General features: G+C 45.2%; 1 protein-coding gene across 5 annotated transcripts in view; it reads right to left on the reverse strand.

The window, feature by feature from the left end:
• Positions 1-18,399, reverse strand: part of LOC139057613 (NLR family CARD domain-containing protein 3-like) — a 129,506-nt gene extending 111,107 nt beyond the window's left edge. For 2 of the 5 annotated variants that reach the window (XR_011512939.1, XM_070536151.1), the window contains exon 1: positions 4,974-5,211. The gene's annotated coding sequence lies outside the window, so the exon portion shown is untranslated. Of the gene's footprint in view, positions 1-4,973; positions 5,212-18,377 lie in introns of those variants that run through there. The other 3 variants (XM_070536150.1, XM_070536148.1, XM_070536149.1) reach the window with 2 other exon arrangements.
• Positions 18,400-19,432: the final 1,033 nt, after the last annotated feature.

Raw genomic sequence — 19,432 nt, forward strand, 5'->3', positions numbered from 1 at the left:
CGCCTATAGGTTGAAAATGTACAGAAATGTGCACATTTGATGTAATTCTATATTATATATTTACCATGTCGCTTAACCTTCGTTGTACATAGAATAAAATAAGTGCGTTAGATCCGCATAGTTTTGATGGATGGCAAAGACGGTCGTTATCAGCCTTTTGTGCCACTGTTTTGTTGGTTGTGCTGGTGGAGAATAGACGCAAGTGGATGTGATCAGAGGATACTAAGGTGTAGGGCTAGAATAGTTGGAATTGCATAACTAATGTTTTCCCAGAGCATTAAACATGAACACATAATGCATACATACAGCTCTGTGTGTGCATCTTGTCCGTAAATACTGCGCTGGAAACTAAGAGCACTACAGGACTCAAAGAAGTGCCACTTTAGTTATGGATACGTTATCAAAAAACCGGTAGATATAACCTGTAGGTGTTTGCATTCTGAAATTGGTATCTCACGTTGTCTGCCTCTTAAATTTGATATCGTAAATTTGGTTGGGGTAAATCATCACTTAATTTAGTGCATTCTTGACACGGATATTGCACGAGACTGAGGTCTATCCTGAGGAACGACGCTGCGTGAAAAAACAATTCACTGACGATTACGGTACTGCCTAACTTGAAATTTGAGAACAGCTCTATAGTGTTATTTCACGATATATTGAGGCAGAATTTGCATCTTTGCATCTTTGCATCGTGCATCTTTCAGCAAACACCTGAGCAAAAATTCCTAGGTGTTTGGTTCCAAGAGTCTTTGGTATGGTCATGTCACGTCGACCATTTGGTAGTCGATATAGCTCGATCAATAGGATGTATTAGAAAGATTTCTACATTAATACCTCTTCGGCTAAAAAAACTCTTTATTACACTCTAGTATATTTTAAGATTGCCTACTGTTCGCTAGTATGGGGCACCACCACTCAGCGCAACTATAATAGATTAACGGTACTACAAAAGCGCGTGCTACGTATATTTGAAAATTATGCAGGAGATATGCGTGAGTTACCTACCAGGGAGTTATTTCTGAAACACAACATGCTTATGGCCAATCAAATTTATCTCTATAAATTAGTGCAACATATGCACACAACAAACATATACAAAGACTGTGATATGGTAGTTGAACATAAGTACGGGTTTAGGCAGCATAGGAGGAGGCTTCCGAAGATTAGGACAAATTACGGGAAACAATCGGTAACGTATCAAGCTATACAGATTCTAAATAAACAGAAAGACATAATAAATTGGGCAGACAGCCGTGGTAAACTTAAAAGAATGTACAAAACGTTCCTTGTCAGAACAGGATGTGTATTGTAGACTGTTTTACATTACTTTCTACTATGACCATGACATTCCTGATTTTCTTTTTTTTCTGTTTTGTCAGCACAATGTACTGGTGTATATAGTCGTTATCTACATATCTGTAACAGGATAAAGGGTCTCCTAGCTATATAACACATGAATCCTGTGTGACCTTTTCTATATGTATATCTATCTGCGTGATCTATGTACACATGTATGCATTTCATATTTCTTATCTGATGTACTAGAAGTCACTTTCTTTCCTTCATCGGCTGTACATTGAGTGCAACTGTAATTTTAATATAATGTGCACGTTACTGTATATGTTATTGTACGCGTAAACGCTGTATGAACTGAACGGGGGCAGGGGCCCAGTCAGGCTATTTCAGCCTTTAGTCTCTGTCTCCGCAGGAAATACCCTGAAATAAAGCGATTTTGATTTGATTGATTTTGATTAGAATTTGAGAGAGACGTGGTAAAGTCGTCGATCGTATAAAATGATCTGCGGGTCAAGCGCGTCCATTTTTGTACATCACTCGTCGAAGGTTCCATTGTAATCGCTCGTGCCGCGTGGCTTCCCTAAAGTACTACACAATTGGCGTCGTGCAAACAAGCAGCTTACAAAACAATCGCAAACCATGATATTCGAAAAAAGCGCCAACGAGTTCAAACCGAGCAAACCAAGCCAGCTCGAGCGACACCTGACGCGAGCAGATGACAGTAGGATACTGCACTGGTCCAGCTGAGACCAGTTACGAGGACGCATCGAGCGGTTGAGTGTGGGTGCACATGACAGTTGCTGGCATCTTTCATATCACACTACGGGTTCCCTTTTTCATCTTTCGCTGCAGTGCTCATTGCAGGAACGTGGGCCTAAGAGCTGGGCTGTAAAGCAAGAGCACATATATTGCCTCCAAAATTAGTCGACATTCGATAAAAAAAAAACGCAGCGGTGCGTAAAGCAACCATTAAAGTCTGCTGCACCGTTCGTTCTAGTGCGCCAAAGTTCTGTGCAAGTCTCCACGATATGCACTGAGGCAATGGAACTAGATAAAGCGGTGGCTTATTGCATAACCGGGAAACAGAAAAAAAAATCGCAGTTTCACCAGAAAGGCAAAGAATCGATTGCGATTGCAAATTAGTAGTTTTATCGGCCGTGTAAACTTGCAGACATAGGCAAGCGTACTAAATTAACAAGTATGGTGTCACGCGCTCGAGCAAACATCTCACCCGGTCACCGCGGAAACTAGCTGTCGAAACGCTGGCGTGAGGAAACGCGGCAGCAGCAGCGAGCGAAGTGACATTCGTGCTCTATTTCTTTAACGCAAAATGAGCGCCGAGAACACACAGTATGCCCAAAGCCATGACCCACCGACGCAGATCGCTCTTAAGATACGGCCGCGCGGCCACGTGCACCGCCACAAGCGTTGTTGCAGTCGGAAGCGAATGCCGCTTGCCCCCCCCTTCCTTCCCCCCGCTCCCTCGCAATGTTGGGTCCCTCGCGCGCGCCGGAAGCCTGCACGCTTCTTTCTGGCTTTCCTCTCTCGGTTCAGGAGCGATCGTCGGCTATCCTTGCATGATTTTACTCGCAAATAAGCGTAGTACGCACGGCGACTGGCACTCTCGGATTTCATACGGGACCTCACAGTGACGCCGACTGCGACGGCAGAACGGCGCTTGAAGCTGCTCAATCTGTCTGGTGACAATGCAACATAAGTGGTGCAACAACGTGCTGCACCGCTTACTGTGCTTCGGCAACCCGAGTTCACAGGACGCACACGATGACTTCCGCGGCGATGGGTGCGATGCCGTACGCGTTCTGCGACTGCGTGTTGTGCAGCACTTCGGCAAGGTTCTCTGTCACTGCGAAAGCGTCTGATTCGGGGATTAATTTTTAAATGTTCTGAAACTAGACCACTGGTCCGCGTCTAAGCGCAATGGGGAACAGTCCAGAATACGTGTGGTGTGCGCATATTACGTCAAGGATTCCATTGCGTCTAAGGCCTTTTGTAAACGATGGCAGAGTACTATGAGCTACGAGTCACTCCAAATGCAAAGTTTTATTGATCAGTGTGACCTGCGTAAATCAAAGCAATATGAGCTACAGATAAATTATGCATTTGGCACATTGTCTAGGCGGGTAGGAGTGAGACAAAGTGAGAAGTTCATTTGATTGCAGAATGTGAGCTGATATCAACGACGTGTGCTAAGTTAAAAAAGGCCCGAGTAGATCTGGATGCTCGGCTCACGACTAAGGTCCGTGAAATGCGGCGGTCTTTTCCTCTATATTTGTCGATTTGCTTTTTCCTTAGTTGGCGAGCACAAACCTATGCTTTGTGCGCGAATAAAATAACAAGAACATCACGTCGGGATTATCAAGGCATCCTGGCATCCCCAAAACAAGGCGAGGCAAAAGCGTTTCGCTAAAAAAAAAGCACACTGCGATTTTACTTTTTCAGTGGTTTGTACAGCAGATAGCAAATGTCTACGGACCACACCAGATCATGCCAAACTAGGGTGACTGGATTGTTTCCTCTTCGCCGCTGCGCAGTCAGTTGGGGACACACATTGAAGAGGCCCTTGCCGCCTCTACTTGATTGGCTCGACCATCCCCGCCATTACCGCACTCTCTACGCACCGCGACTAGGTCAGAGCTTGTATATGTGACTTTGTATCGAGCTTACTTATCGAGTTGTTGTCAGAGTAATATATTATATAGCAACAACTGGAATTCTGACGGAATGCCAGCATTTTCCAACACTGCATCTCCCTCCAGAATATCCTGCGAGGGTCTCTTAGGGGTTTAATAAGTTCTGATAAGTGTTATCAGCCCGGCAGCATGTGGGTGGTATGAGCAATATCATTTCCATTGATACTGCTTTTAAGAGAGAAAGGCGTCGCCATGGTTGTCGAAGAATTCGTCGCGTAATCAAGAGAAATATAAAATAAATATTATGACAACAAGAGGCATTTGCAGCCTAGCTTGCTGGTGCACCAGAATTTTCGCGGAGGGGCCGCTTCACGTGTACGCTCACGTGGTCACTAAACTTTTGGGGTAGACTGCAGATAAACCGAGCCGAAAAACTGAGGCACGTAAAAACTGTCATATAAGTCCCATAATGAGAATGCTTTGTTTCATCTCATAGTCTGAACTCTGTTACTGGCTGCTGGCCCTAATTGCGCCTCACAGAGCAGCCGTAACGGTAACAGACGAATCGCTACGGCATTCATTACGGGGGCGACACCTGTAGCAGACGCGAAAAATTTTTTTCGGACGCTTTGTGCAGGCGCCATAGGCAGCGTTCTCAGCTAAAAAAAAAAGCCCAATATATTCGCTTGCTGGATGTCGATAGGTTCTCGCAGGGCAAGTTGATGTGCCGTACTTTACCAAGACGTCCAGCTCATTCTACGCATCGCTTACATAGTCATTTGTACCAAATATAAATAAATGGGTGTCGCTAAGAATGTAAACATATCTTCGGCTGCCCTTCGGCTAAAACCGTCCCTCTATTTTTCTTGACAAAGAAAGAAGACCGCTGTCGCTACGCATGTTACGCTTCAAACCAAGAAAGATAGCATATATTTTAGCATACTTGCAACAAAGCAAGCGCCCACAGAATAAGTCCAGGGAATATTCTGCCCGCTTCTCAGAAATACTAGAACTTCGGCTCACCTCTTGAGGATGATGTGAGCGCGAATTTCTTGACACGTCGTGCCGAGAATCCGCGCCAGATCCTGCGTAGCTATCCAATGCGGCCGGACTACGAAGCACCACTCTACAATCGCAGCGCTATTCAAGACTAAAATAACCGCTAACACCCATCGGACTAATGGAATGCCGCTAGTCTTGGATTGAATTGGCTTTCTAAGTTCCAGTGGCCACTAACGAAAATATTTTCGTGACATTCATGTTCGGGTGTTTCTTGTCAAAATCACAAGCATAATTCGTATTGCTGCTGTAAAGCTGTTAGCGTGTTACGTAGCAGTATTATTACTTTTCTATATTACAATAACCACATGCTTGAGGACCTTGATGATCCTGCTAAAACACTATGAATTGGTGGTATCAGCAGAGGCTCTGTTGTCGACACGTGTTGAAAAACACTTTTTTTACGCTTTCATCAAGATCACGAAACGTGACGTGAGCTGTGGGCTTCTTCTAGTAAAACATTTTTCTTTTCCTTGGCAGCTATACAGCGGTGTTTGCGCTTAAAAAACAAGAACAGCGGTAGCATGCAGAATACCGTTTAACGCACCTGCCATTCCCCGTATATGTAGTGGTGGTCCGAGATAGCCGCCACGTCAGCTTGTTGATTTGCTGAAGAAATATTACGTCAGGAGTGTCACAGAAATGGACGCATCGTAAATGTTAATATGACGTGGTGTTACGTTGCATTAGGCCGCCATTGCACAGATTTTCTGATGGATTAGGTACATATATGCTGATGAGCCACTTTATGCATTGGCGGCCGAAAGGCATCTGTATCGACGCATTTTCCATGTCCTTTGGGACCATGAAAATCTTTTGCTCGTAATGCGTGTCCATAGTGTTTGCATCCCTCTCATGTGGTGTGGGCATTGTTGTTTTGAGCGATCACTTTAAAACTAAGATTTCTTTGCCTCTTCTCTCGTCTTTTAAACTGCTGCTGCTGCTGCTGTCCATGTCTTGCGCTAGTGTCCAAGGTCATACCACCATTAGTAAGAACATGGCGCAGTGTGGCCAAGCATTGAAGCTAAACGGCGCAGGCTCGCAAAGGCTTGGAAGCGGCGCTGTATATGGTCCCGCAGGGCGCATATACAGGAACACTATCTGCTCGAGCGCCGGAGCACGCCATGCTTTTCATTTCATTTCATTTATTTGTTGTTTGAGACATACAGCTGTCTCAGGTGTTGCAGCAAAAGGCAGTATTCTTGCCTGACAAAGGCTGCAGCACCCAAAGCATGTTGACACTCTGAAGCAAACAACAGCACAACAAGTTAGAATTTTCGAAATATGATAACATATCAAAAGCGATTAACAATTCGAATCTCAATCAGTACATGTTAACAAGGAAAACAAAACAATGATATTGTGGTACATAAGGAAGTTATACAATAAAGTAGTGAAGAAAATACGTTTTAACAGATTTCTTGAACCTCAAGCTTGATTTCAAGGTTTGTAATTGTTCCAGGATAGTGGGATTATTGTTTAGTAAGGTTGATATTTGAAAGTGTAATGCCTGCTTCCCGTAGTTCGTGCGAGTAAGCGGTATAGAGATTGGGTCATGTCTGAGATTATACGGAGTTTCTTTGGTGGCGAAGGTCTGATTAAATTGTATGTGATCAGCTTGACGGAGACGGAACGCCTCGAGCGATAGCTTGTGCAAAAATAGGCGATCTATATGGAGTATGCCAAGCTTATCAAAAAACGGTTTAGTGTGTGCAAGAACAGGTAGGTTACAAACTGCCCTTACGGCTGTTTTTTGCAGCCTATATAGTGACATAAGGTTAGTTTTCGTAGTAGTTCCCCAGACCAGAAGGGAATAGTGTAGACGAGAGTGTATTAGTGTGTAATATAGCTGTTTCTTTAAATTCATTGGAATAAGATGCTTTAACCTGTTAATCATTCCCGTCGCTCTACGAATGTCGGCTCTGAGGGTCTCCACATGAATGGACCAATACAGGTTTTCGTTAAACCATACGCCTAAAAATTTTACGAACTTCGTATTTTCTATAATGCGCCCCCCAAAATTTAACTCGTAGTGACCCGTCAGCTGCTTGGAGGGAACAAACATTGGGAAAGAAAAACGCGTTTTTTAATTCAAACGAGACGCAGTTAGATTCATTCAACGAAAATAAAATTCCCAGACAATTTTATACATTCTTGACGAGTGAAGAAAATACAAGTTTAATTGTATCATTATTAATAAATGAATTTCTTTTGAGCGCCCATCGCTACAGGGGGCGTTGACGCCACTATCACTCGCAATGCAATGCACGTCTTGAAATTGGCAGAAAGGCGCACTCGTATCACCTGTTGAAATACGCCCCCCTCACAGTTTGTGCTTTCTTGCTTGTCAAAGTTTGTCTGAATTTGGTGACGTGGGTAGCTTCATTGCTTCTTAATCTGTTCAGTCAAATGTAGTGAGTTACGGCCGCCAGATAATTGTGTAGTTGTTTTCGTGCAACCGCGCTGGCCGACGGGCTTGGCATCCAACAATAGGATCAGCACTCTACACCTAAAGCTTTCGTCGGCCTCCAAAGGAAGTATGTTATGTGCAGGAATGCGATTTCGACAACCGTACGGCTGGCCTTTTCCTACATCGCTTTCCACGCTGAAAGCTCGAAACGCCCATCAAGTCGAATGGTAGGCCATTTGAATATATAGCTCCAAAGGAAGAACAACAAAACAAATTTAGCCCCTTCGAAAACAAAATGACGTGACTTCGGCTTTTAACGGACATGGCATCACATTATTTTTTCTTCCGCCGGAAGTGTTCCCACCACATACAGATGGCGCTAAGCCCCATGGACCGCCGATGGACCACCATGTTTTGAACGTATATGCTCCTATGGAAGCTTCGCTACCAGGTACATTTACCTTGCTCTCCGTCCCAACTCTTTATTTTTTCTTTTTTTGGCGCAACAATGTATTCATTTGTCCTGGAAAGGTAGTAGTCCAAGATTCAATCCCGAGGCAAGGATGAATATTCTTGGAACTGTGCAGCTTTATTTGTAAAAAAATGGGTTTCCTAGTAGCTCTAGGTTACTTTCAGGTGGATAACGCAATACGGCCCTTCCATGAAACTTCCCCCGCCTCCCTTTCTGATTTCCACAGAAGAGTGCATTTGCTCATACTGTCTACTCATCAAACTGTTCAGTAGTGGTAGTTCACCAGACAGTGCATTGAATGGGCTGGGTGGAAAGTATGGGACCATTGTGAACACATTTGTTTTAGGTGCTTTGTAATATTTCCGGCTGCAAGGTCCTTTTGCTAACACACAAACTTCTCAGATGCTTCAGGGCCTGCATGTCGAAAGCTGCATTGATTGTTTGAGCTAAACATAAAAATTGGAGGTGCACCATAACATGGCAATCTGGAAACGCAATCAGCATCACTTTTATTATTTAACCTTTTCACTTCAGCTTGGTGTAGTTGTAAGTTCTTCTCTTTGCTGATGATAACTCTTTACCAAAATGTATTCTGTAAACTTAATCCTTCCAGTGAATGCAACAGCGTTCATGCTCAAACCTTTGCACATGAATCATCAGTTTTGACATTATTTTGTTGCAAACGTTCCTTTTGCAAACGTTATGTCATTATCTGGTGAACATACAACTTTCCACAAAACAAGTGCTTCTGCCATCATTCTAGCAGTCATTCGGCAGTCACGCAACGCAAGAGAGCGTACAGAACCAATGTTTCCATTTCGCATGAGGTGGAGGGAAATCCATACCTTGCATCGTCCTAGGGTCTTCAAAGCCTTCCCCCCAAAATATTGGACTCCCTTCAACAAAGTCCTTTCCTTCACGGCGCCATTTCATTGCACGTCTTGCAACTTTTGATGAATTGTTTCTCCATACATGGCCAATTTTGCAAGTAACTTGATATTCATGCTTTGGTTCCATCTGATCTTCAAGGTCAATTTCAACAACAAAAAAAAGTGAGTTGGGCAAAGAAGCGCACAAACAAAACTCTTGATTGTCACAGCGGTTGAGCTCGTACTAGAGGTCCACAGGATGTTTTTGAGTGGAGAGAAAAGGAGCATGATGCCACTATATATGAGCATGGTGCCACTATTAAATCATGTGTTACTGGACTATCATGTTTTCGTGACTTTGTCGCTGGCTCACTGCAAAAAATGTTTTGATGGCAACGCAAAGCACAACACAACACAAAAAAAGTTAAACACATAAATTTCGTAAAGTCCTTATATTTCGATTTTGTTATCAGCCAATTCCGATGTGAACATTACGACTGCATTGCAGCGTGTCAAGACTCGCATTATATGAGAAGCAGACTTAAGCAATGCCCAAGCGGCATTCGCAAAATCGCCTTTGTTATGAACAGCTCGCTGGCAAGCTTGTTTTTATAAAGACTGTCAGAGTGATGGTTTGTTGGCCGTTAATGCAAGCCGAAATGAGGATTGAGTGCACGAAGTGTGTACATAGTCCCTAAATGTTTGCCAATGTGAAGAAGTGTGACCAGGCACAGAAATAGCTCAAGGAAATCCCTGCTAAAAGAATGAAACGTTTTAGCTCTCTAGCATTTAGTTTGCTTGTATACATTGCTACAGGTGGAAGGACATGGTGCTAGAATATGTATGGTTGAAGGCACCATACGAGGAGGATAAAACTTTTCCAGGAATTAGACCATGACATGTGACAGTGTGCATATTATAGTGCACTTGCAAGCCTGTACATTGTCTTTGTATAACAGTGTTGAATTGACATATTTCTTAAATGGTAAATTTGTTCCATGTTGTGTTATAGGAATGTGGATTGAGTGAACTTTCACCTAATGATGATTTTGCTTTGAAACTCAGTCTGAATGAGATGTCGCTGTGTGCAGGGTTATGGAAACCCACTAATATTTTTTTAAATAATAATAATCTTAAAACACGTTTGCAAAAAGATTGTGCATGTTTTTAGTCCTCAGGGATATTTGCCCACAGACTTTCTTATCCGTTATTGTAGTTCACTGCAAACTCATGCAAGTGCCCTATTTACTTTTATATGGGTTGACTCCTATACATTGATTTCGTTGTAAAGAAATAATAAATTCACTAAATTGAACTCATATTTTTTTAGGAGAACTATGAACTGCGAGCATGACACCCCTTTCTTTACCTTAAGTTCGGTTTCTAAATCTTCGTAGTCAATGCCTTAAACTACATCCTTGTTGGGACTGCCAAAGAAGCAATCCTCATTGCATAGTTCGCAGGCATCGTCGACAACCCAAATAACGTACTCATTCTCATCGAGTTCATTGAATAGCAGCATTTCTTGAAGCCAGTCTGGATAATCTCCAGACAGACTTGATGGCCTACGCGTTGAAGAATCACCATTAGCTCATGAATATTGCTAGATTTTTCACGAATATAGGCCGAGATTTTTTGCCATGAGTATGAGGCGATGAGCATAACACTAAAATATGAAAACACTAAACATTAGAAACAAATAACATTAGTTATATTCCTGAATCTATGGAAGCAATATAGATAGTTTCATTGCACTCTGCGGATTTGTCAATTACCGGATTCGTGTGCAAATCTTATACCCCATTTTTTTACACCTGAGCGGCAGACAGCTAGTCCCAATAACGTTACAAGCCAAAATTTCACACTGATGTTACCAGTGGGCGCGGGTCGTAATGTGCATATGCCTCGCGTCCAAGTGCCATTGCAAGGTAACTATCTCATTCGTTTCACTCCCTCTTGCACCGTAAGCAGTTGGATATACAGACTGTCGAAGTGTCCTGAAAGCCTTGATGTCAATCCGTAAGCATAAATATCCCGTACTTATTCAGCTCTATTCCGAGCTGTGTAAAGCTTATCTAGCTAGCCATCATATCATTATATTCTGGGTACCGGGCCGTAGGGGAATCGAGGCTATGTCCTGGCAGACCAGATGGCCACATCAATCGCATCACATGCTGTTAATCCTACTGCTGCTGCCCCTGCAACAGATCTGAAGTCTTTCTTACGAAATAAAATGCGAAACCACCGGCAACGCATGTGGGACACAGAAACAAATAATAAACTGCAGGCGATAAAGCCACGATTGAGTTTCTAGACCTGTGCAACGAAATTACGGCGAGCAGATGTCCTATTCTGTGTGTCTGCATTTCACGCCAAATGTGCATTGACTTTTCTAAAGTCGTGCATCGGACCATACAACGAGACAAGCCAAATCAACGCTCTGTCAGAAATTTGACAAACCACGCAGCGAGGTCCGATGACCTGAAGCATTGTGGTGGTTCATTTGTGCTATCGTGTAACAGAAAAGAATGTCAACATTTTATTTGCACTTGCGTCAAAGCATTCATGTCGAGACACTAAAACCAGCAAGGGTAATGACGTTCTCATTTATTTTTATACTTTGACTTTTATACGCGAAGACACATTGATTCTATTCATTTTTTTTCTCGCTACCCGCGGGCTGCTGGAACCAGCCAGAGCGCATGCGTTTTTCTCGCGTTGCCCACGCCCACCGCGCGGCGCACTTCGGTGTGCGTTCATTTTTCTCTGGCCGAGATGATCTTTGTCTGGCAGAGGTTTGGATGCTTTCTGGCTAGCAGACAAGAAAAAGAAACAACGCGTTGTCGCTAGCTGCCATCACTCGGGGACTCGACGAATTGCAACGCGTTCGCTTACGCGCAACCTCTGCGGAAAATTTTGTCCCGCGCGGTGTAGGATACCGAGCAGCATGCGTATGGTTCACTGTGCACCAAGCATCTCACGCTTTCTTCGATATTCCTTCAGTAGCCACATTAGGTGCCGAAAGTAGGCATTCCATTGTGGCCGACATGCTTTCCCTACCGCTTTTTTTCATTTCCGTGCACCGGCCCCACAAAAGAATAACATACATTCTTGCGGCGCAGCAAATTCTCGCATGGTGAAAGTTCGATTTTGGTACTTGTTCTTCTTCTGCGGAAAGTAGTGGGCCGCGGGACGCTTCAGTTGCCAGATACCTTGATTATATTACTGCTACTAGTTAGTTATATAGACACTATGGACACATATTAGTTATGTAGACACTCCAGGCGCGTTCTTGCCGTCGCTGTCACCCTCACGCTCCGTATAAAATCCAAGGGTGATAACATCGTGACCACGTGCTGCGTGCCGTATGTGCGAGTGAAAGTTTACGGGGGGGGGGGGGGGGGGGGGGGGGCGTGGCACGGGTGAGCCCACGATGGTGGCTCAGTTATGTGTGCGCAAGGGAGAAAAGCGAGGAGATAGTGCCCGGCTTCCTGTCTTGCACGATACACTAGGGGGAGTAGAGAGAAAGGGTTCTGTGGTCTGTGAATTTGTGGATGCGCAACATTTTTATTTGCCTTGTTTGACGCAATATATAAAGTAACTTTTTCTTAAATTAGCGCATTTTTTAAAGACTTACACATATATTTAGATATCTTGTTGCGAAGTTTTGTATATACGCGCAGTGAACTTTGTTTCCAGTGACACTTTCTTGCCCTTTACGAAGCTGTATCTTCGCATTTGTATATTCCAGTCTATCTTCGGATTTCTAATGTACGAGGGCGAGTCAAATGAGAGTGAACCAAAATACCCCACGCAAGAATGGTTCAGTTCATTATGTGCGAAGTATGCGCGAAGCACTGAGGCATCTCTCATTCACAAAAGTGACACGCAGGTGTGAGGATAAAGGGTCTGTAATGCTCTCATACCGTGGGTTGAACATGGCTGCGGGACGTATTAGACTCTCAAAAAATTGAACAGCATTGTGTCGTGAAGATTTTGACAGCTGAAGATCTTTCCCATAAAGAAATTAGTCGCTGTATGGCTGCCGTGTACGTTGAACATTGCATTTAATTGGCCACTGTGAACCATTGTAACAAACGGTTCAAAGAAGGACGTGAAAGTTGCAAAGACGATCCGAGACCGGGCCATTGCCACCGTGCTTTCACGCCCAGCACAACTGCAAAGGCTGACTAGACAAGAACGGAGGATAAGTTCGGGTCACGCCATAATTCATGAACATCTCCGTTATCGGCTCTTGTGTGCGCGATGGACGGCCAGCACTTTGAACCACCGCCACAAGAACGACAGGTTTGGCCCTGCCTTGACTCATCTAATCCGGCATAACAATGAAGGTGACGACTTTTTTGTCTGCAATTGTGACCGGGGACAAAACATGGTGCCGCTACTACTAGCCTGAAGCAGGACGACAAAACGTACAGTGGAAACATTTGAATTCACCACCGCAAGGAAAGCAAAGGCAGTCATTTCTGCCGGAAATGTGTTGTTGACTTTTTTTTATTGTCAGGGGCCATTATTGATCAAATTTCCTAAACCTGGAGAGTCTATTAATCGCTCACGATATTGCGAAACGTCGGATCGGCTGCATGTCGCAATAAAAAACAAATGACATCGAGAATTGAGGAATGGGGTCATCCTGATTCACGACAATGCCCGTCCCCCCTTTGGTGATTTGTTTAATACAAAACTGGCAAGGTTCAAATGAAAAACGCTGCAAGGCCCTCCATACAGCCCAGACCTGTCACCTTGCAACTTCCACATTTTGGTGCATTTGAAAAAAAAAAAAGCAGGTCAAGGGAATTAGATTCGTGTCGGACGATGACGTGAAAAAGTGAGTTGTAAATTTTTTGAAACAGCAACCCAAGGAGTTTTTATCATACGGGAATCACGCGACAGGTTAGTCAGTGGGACAAGTACCTAAATGCTCATGGAGACTACCTTTGAATAAAGTACCCCATCTGTATTATATTCGTAGTGGCTCACTTTCATTTGTCTCGCCCTCGTAGATTTTGCAGAACTCCTGCTTTTTTATATGTGCTTCCTGTCGCCACTATAATTTCGGTGCAATTGCTCACAATACACGACCGGTGCCAGTTGCTCCTGCGCAATACATTGTAACAAAGGATAGCGTCATTGAGATTTTTCATGGTTGTTGCTTATGTACGAAAAATGTAAACAAGGTCCTTCAATGACAGAGAGAGAAATGCAAATGAGAGAAAGACAGGGAGGTTAGCAAAGCTGCACTGAAATATTTGCCCTCGACTTGCTCAATACATGGCCTTGCATTTTTCATATAATAGGCATGCACTGCTTTGTTGGTTTCCAACTGATATAGTTCCAAATTTCGTGTGATATGTCCTTTACCTATTAAAAAATTACCGACGATTACGTTACTTCCTAATGCGAAATTTGAGCGCAGCAAATAAGCTCTTTCACCTTTTCGATAGATTGAGGCAAAGAAATCGAGCAACACATGTATGCGCTATCACAGAATTTTTTTTATTTTTCACACGTATTCCTTTAACAAAGACTCCACTAACAGTTCTTGACAGTCATGAAGGAAGCTTTGTGGTCGGAGAAATAGACTGATATATGTTCGACTTGGTACACCAATGCTTGATTCTCAAAGACGAGATCTATACAAGTGCCTCGGGAGGTTGTCACAGCCGTGGCACGCGTTACGAGCGAGAAGAACGGGATGTTCTCCCGCATAAGTGTTAGGAAATTGCTGTTTGTCTTTATGTCAACATTAAAGTCCCCCACTACTAACATCGGTGTGGATCGATGGACGGTTAATGCGAGTTGCAGGAAGTGCACGACGTCTTTCGTGAGTGCGGTAGCGGACTCACGAAAGCGGTATCAGTCGGTCGCTGCTAGCGCTGGGGGGATGAAAGGGGGGCGGAGCTGGTTACGAGGCCGACGATAACGCCGACGACGACGCGAAACCCAGGAACGGACGCCAAAGAGCCATTTGTGTAGCCAGCCCTCCTCCACAGTCTCTCTTCCTCCCTTCCATCATCCTCCCTCGCCCGGAGAGCCGACAGCGCGCATGCGCGGCGGCGGAGCAGATTCGTCGGCGAGCTGGTTACGAGGCCGACGACAACGCCGACGACGACCCCGACGACGACGCGAAACCCAGGAACGGACGCCAAAGAGCCATTTGTGTAGCCAGCCCTCCTCCACAGTCTCTCCTCCTCCCTTCCATCATCCTCCCTCGCCCGGAGAGCCGACAGCGCGCATGCGCGGCGGCGGAGCAGCAGATTCGTCGGCGAGATGGTTACGAGGCCGACGACAACGCCGACGACGACGACAACGCCGACGACGACGCGAAACCCAGGAACGGACGCCAAAGAGCTGCGCTCTAAAAGGCAGAAAACATGGAAGCATTGATATGAGCTATTTCGGGCACAATTTTTTGAGATATGCTTGTATATTCGTTTATGAAAAAATGCATATTTTACTTGTCTTGAGAGTGCGTAGCGTTCAATAATTCGTTTGTAGCATTTTTTGGCAGTGGTAATTCAGTGTGATGTGTGGTGCGCGACATGGTGCCGTGATCGGGACGGTCAGGAGCAGACGACGCTGAGTGCACGCGCGCCGAGGTGGAAGAACGAAGATAACGACGCCGAAAAGCGTCCGGCGCGAGAACGCGCAGCGCATGAAAAACAACAAAAAGAAGAAAAGCAACCAAATAGAAAAGACCACGGGGCGTCAGGCAGCCAATCCGAGAATGCGAAATCGGCGAGACCAGAAGAAAAAGCGTGGTGCGCTGGCAGAACGGAAGGGACACGCAAGGAGACGCAGAGGAGACGCAGGGGAGACGCCAGGAGAGTCCCAGGAAGCGACGGCAGGAGGAGGTCAACCACCGGAGCGGGCGTTGAAGACGGGCCGTCGGGTTCCGGACCCGAACCCACCAGGACTTCACCCGACCGGGGCCTCCTGCCATCCTGTTCCTGTGCGTCGCCCGTCTACCCGAGCGTGCCGTCACCTCTTCAACGCCGGTGAGCTTCTGCGCCAGTGCGCACTACGAGAACAGTCGGGCTACGGGCCCGAGTTCTACGCCAGCTGCCTGTCCAAAACGCCACCCCGTCTGTCGTGCCGCTTGCTGCCTTAGTCCGGCGTTCGAGCTTCTGCGCCCGAGGGCCAGACGAGAGCAGTTGGGCTGCGGGCCCGAGCTCTATGCCCATCTACCCGGCCAGAACGCCGCCGCCGTCTGCTCGTGCCACCAAGCCGCGCGCTTTACCTCGCCTAGCCAGAGCTGGCGCGCTCCGGTCGCCCGGTCGGTCAGCTTACGCCGCGACCTATGGTGAGACCGGCGCCACTCCTTTCGCCAGCTTGTCGCCGTGTCGCAGCGTCGAGATTGCCCTCGTTGCAACCCGGACTCGCGCACTCGTTAACCTCATGCAAGCCCTATGTGTGTTCCTTGCCGCAATGTCTGCTTGAGTGTTTATTTTAGGCATGCTTTCTATTTCCTTCTATTTGCTTTATGCCTCTTTTTAGTTTGATTAAAAGTCTTTGTGTGTGTGTTCAAACCAACGGCTTTGTCCTCAATTGGGTTCTCGGAGGCTCCGCCTTAGAGTACGAACCGAACCATTGAGTACACGAACCTTTGCCCCATATTAGGGTCATCACATGCAGCTATTGTCAATGTATTTGATCGCTCGACAAATTCTATAAAGAGGAGGCCGAGCTGCAACGTGAACCTGCCCGATTAGATGCTTCTAAAAATAGTTTTCCTTGTGTATTGCGAGTGACGCCTGCCTTATGCACCTGTCACCACATTTATTGATTAGGTTGGCCTCTCAAATGAGGCGGGTATTTTTTATTTTTGTTTGTCCAGATTACACTTGTGCGTTCAAAAATGGGCTTGCAACTGCAAGCTGTGCAATGGGTGCTCAAATGTAATAGACCAGCGTTCTTCATTCTGAAAGAATGTTCTTGCAACCTTTTGTTTATACACCTGCCCGTTTGGCGGATGTAACAAGAGCCACATGACAGGGTAATCTCGTAAGCAACATTATTGCGGCAAGTCACGAATTCAGGTCTGTGCTTCACATGAATTGTGCGCAACTAAATCTGACACTTGTGCTCGTGCTTACACAGCCTGGCACAGAGTGGATAATTTCTTTGGAAATAGAAATAACTCTTGAAACCATAACGATTCCCGACGTTGTTTAGGCCATGTGCCAGCCTATGTATATAAGCAATAAGTGCTGGCCTTTTGCGATGACCAATGCCACTTCGATCGCTAGCTCTTTCTCTGCTTTTTAACAATTTCGCCAGTTTTTGCGCTGTGAGCCTGAATATGTGTTCAGGATAACCAGCCATGGTTAGCCTGGTGACTTGATCCATAGCCGCATCCCACAAGCAGTGCTGACAAGATTTTGTTACGGCGAAACGGAGGCAACACAGGGCGATACCATATTTTACCAATTTGCTGTGTCACGAATTGCTTGTGCAAGGCATGGACGTGACATATGAACTCTTCTTCCTGGCTTCCACAGAATCTGCGGAACCGGCAGCTGAAATTGCACCCGCCGCAGTGGTATAGCGGCTATGGTACTGCGCTGCTGATTACGCGGTCGCAAACTCAAACGCGGGCTCTCATTTCGATGGAGGCCAAATGCACAAATGTCCTTGTCCTTCCATTAGGAGCACGTTAACTGTCCTTTAGTGGCCAATATTATTACATTGTCCCCCGATAGACAATGCCTCATAGCCTCATATACAAATCGTAGTTTGAGCATGTCATAACCATGGAAATCCATTCAGCTGAAAGTGCAAACGTTTCCCGCCTCAAGACGTACTCCACTGCGTGATATCTACCGTAGAATGAACCGGGACGCTGCATTTGCTGTCAGGGTTCGTGTGTCGGGCGATTTGTGTCACGGTGACGATGATGACACTGTCTTGGCGCACACTCTGTGCGGGTGCTGTCATACTAACAATATGTTTAAAAGTGTTTTGGTAATTATAATCTCCCCGTAACAATACACATGTCGGAAATGTGTTCTGGACACTCCCAGTTAAGAATGTGAAACGTGATTCCTCCCGAATGTTTTATTATCGACAGCACCATTTTCAACAGACAAATATCCCAATGATACTGAGCGTGGCACTGCACACGAAACTGCCGAACGACCGGTTTCAAAAAGAAAGCATTAAAAATATATCATTAAGAATTGCAATAGTGCGGAGTAACCATGTAGACTGCGGTTCACTGTTAAAGGTAAAACTACAATTTGTGATTGTTACTTTGCAGGAGCTAGATGCAAATTCTGGATGAATAAGCGCCAATGCACTACACAGCCGCGTAGGAAGGTGCCAGCGCCAGCCACAAGGCATCTGCAGCAAAGGAGTGCAATTGTACAACGCTAACGGGAAACATCCACACGGGATATGATCATGTCCCTTTTTACCAATAGATCACACTGTACGCATGTGTCATCATAATCATTAATGATTAGTCACTAGTCTTACGACGTCTGCAAACATGAGGCTAGAACGTTGTCATATGACTTCCCCTTCCACCACGTAAGAGTTCCGTCTCGGCATGAGCCCGACCGTCCATGTTACCCAACGCGCAATTTATCGCTCACCCAAGGCGGCTAAGATGGCGGCTGACCAGAACACCTCGCCACAGAGCGCCGGCAGGAAGAGCAGGCCACCCATGCGGGTTCCGAAATGCTTCTGGAAAGGGTCCAACATCGTCTTGTAGCCGGCTTTACGCATCTTCACCGCAAAGAGGTTGCCACCTGCGTCAGTATGCAGATGTGTTGTATGTGTGTGGGGTAGTATCGCCGCATATACCTATGCACATAGGTCTGGTGAAGGCGCAGATCTTAAGTTTCGGCGCAGAAATCCCAATGATCTGGAGGCGTTAGTTAGGTGACGCGATTAATCCATGAAAGTCTTTCTGCAAGGAGCACTCCTAAGTACTTATATCCAGTGTTGTGGTCAACTGTGTTAGAGGCCAAATAAGAAAAGTCATATATATATATATATATATATATATATATATATATATATATATATATATATATATATATATATTATCACTTCATCACATCACCTTTATTTCAGCTAACGCCTCCAGACCATTAGGATTTCTGAGCCGCAAACTAACTGCGCCTTCACCCCTACGAAAACTAGCTTAAATAACTTTTCTACGGCTGCAAATTGAGTACGCCTCTTGTATATCGTTACTTCATCAAAATACGTTTTCGAACTCCTGGAGAACATCCGGAATAGAGCGAGCCGTTTCATTTGAAAACGTTATAGTAACCAGCCGAATGCAACCCAAATAGAAGTCGAACTTTCGTTGCATCCACTAACCACTCACCGCGATATTTCCCTTCTATTATTGTTCTATAGATTCATTCACATAGTTGGCCTATCCTTATCCAACCTGCAGAAAGGATCCTCGATGTCACAACGACTCAACAATCAGTTCAGCCACACTTGAATTTACAGCAACACACGCGCTTTCAATTTTTCAGCTTTTACCCCGTGCGGTCCGTTTAGGAAACGCTCTCCCAAATAACATCGCTTTCCAATTCATACATAGGGCATTTCACAATCTCATAATTAATCAGTATGCCATTTCAACAATCAAACATCTCTTGCGTTCTTCTAATTTGTTGCATTTCTTACA

Source organism: Dermacentor albipictus, chromosome 3 (genome assembly GCF_038994185.2).
Source record: "Dermacentor albipictus isolate Rhodes 1998 colony chromosome 3, USDA_Dalb.pri_finalv2, whole genome shotgun sequence".
NCBI classification, from domain to species: Eukaryota; Metazoa; Arthropoda; class Arachnida; order Ixodida; family Ixodidae; genus Dermacentor; species Dermacentor albipictus.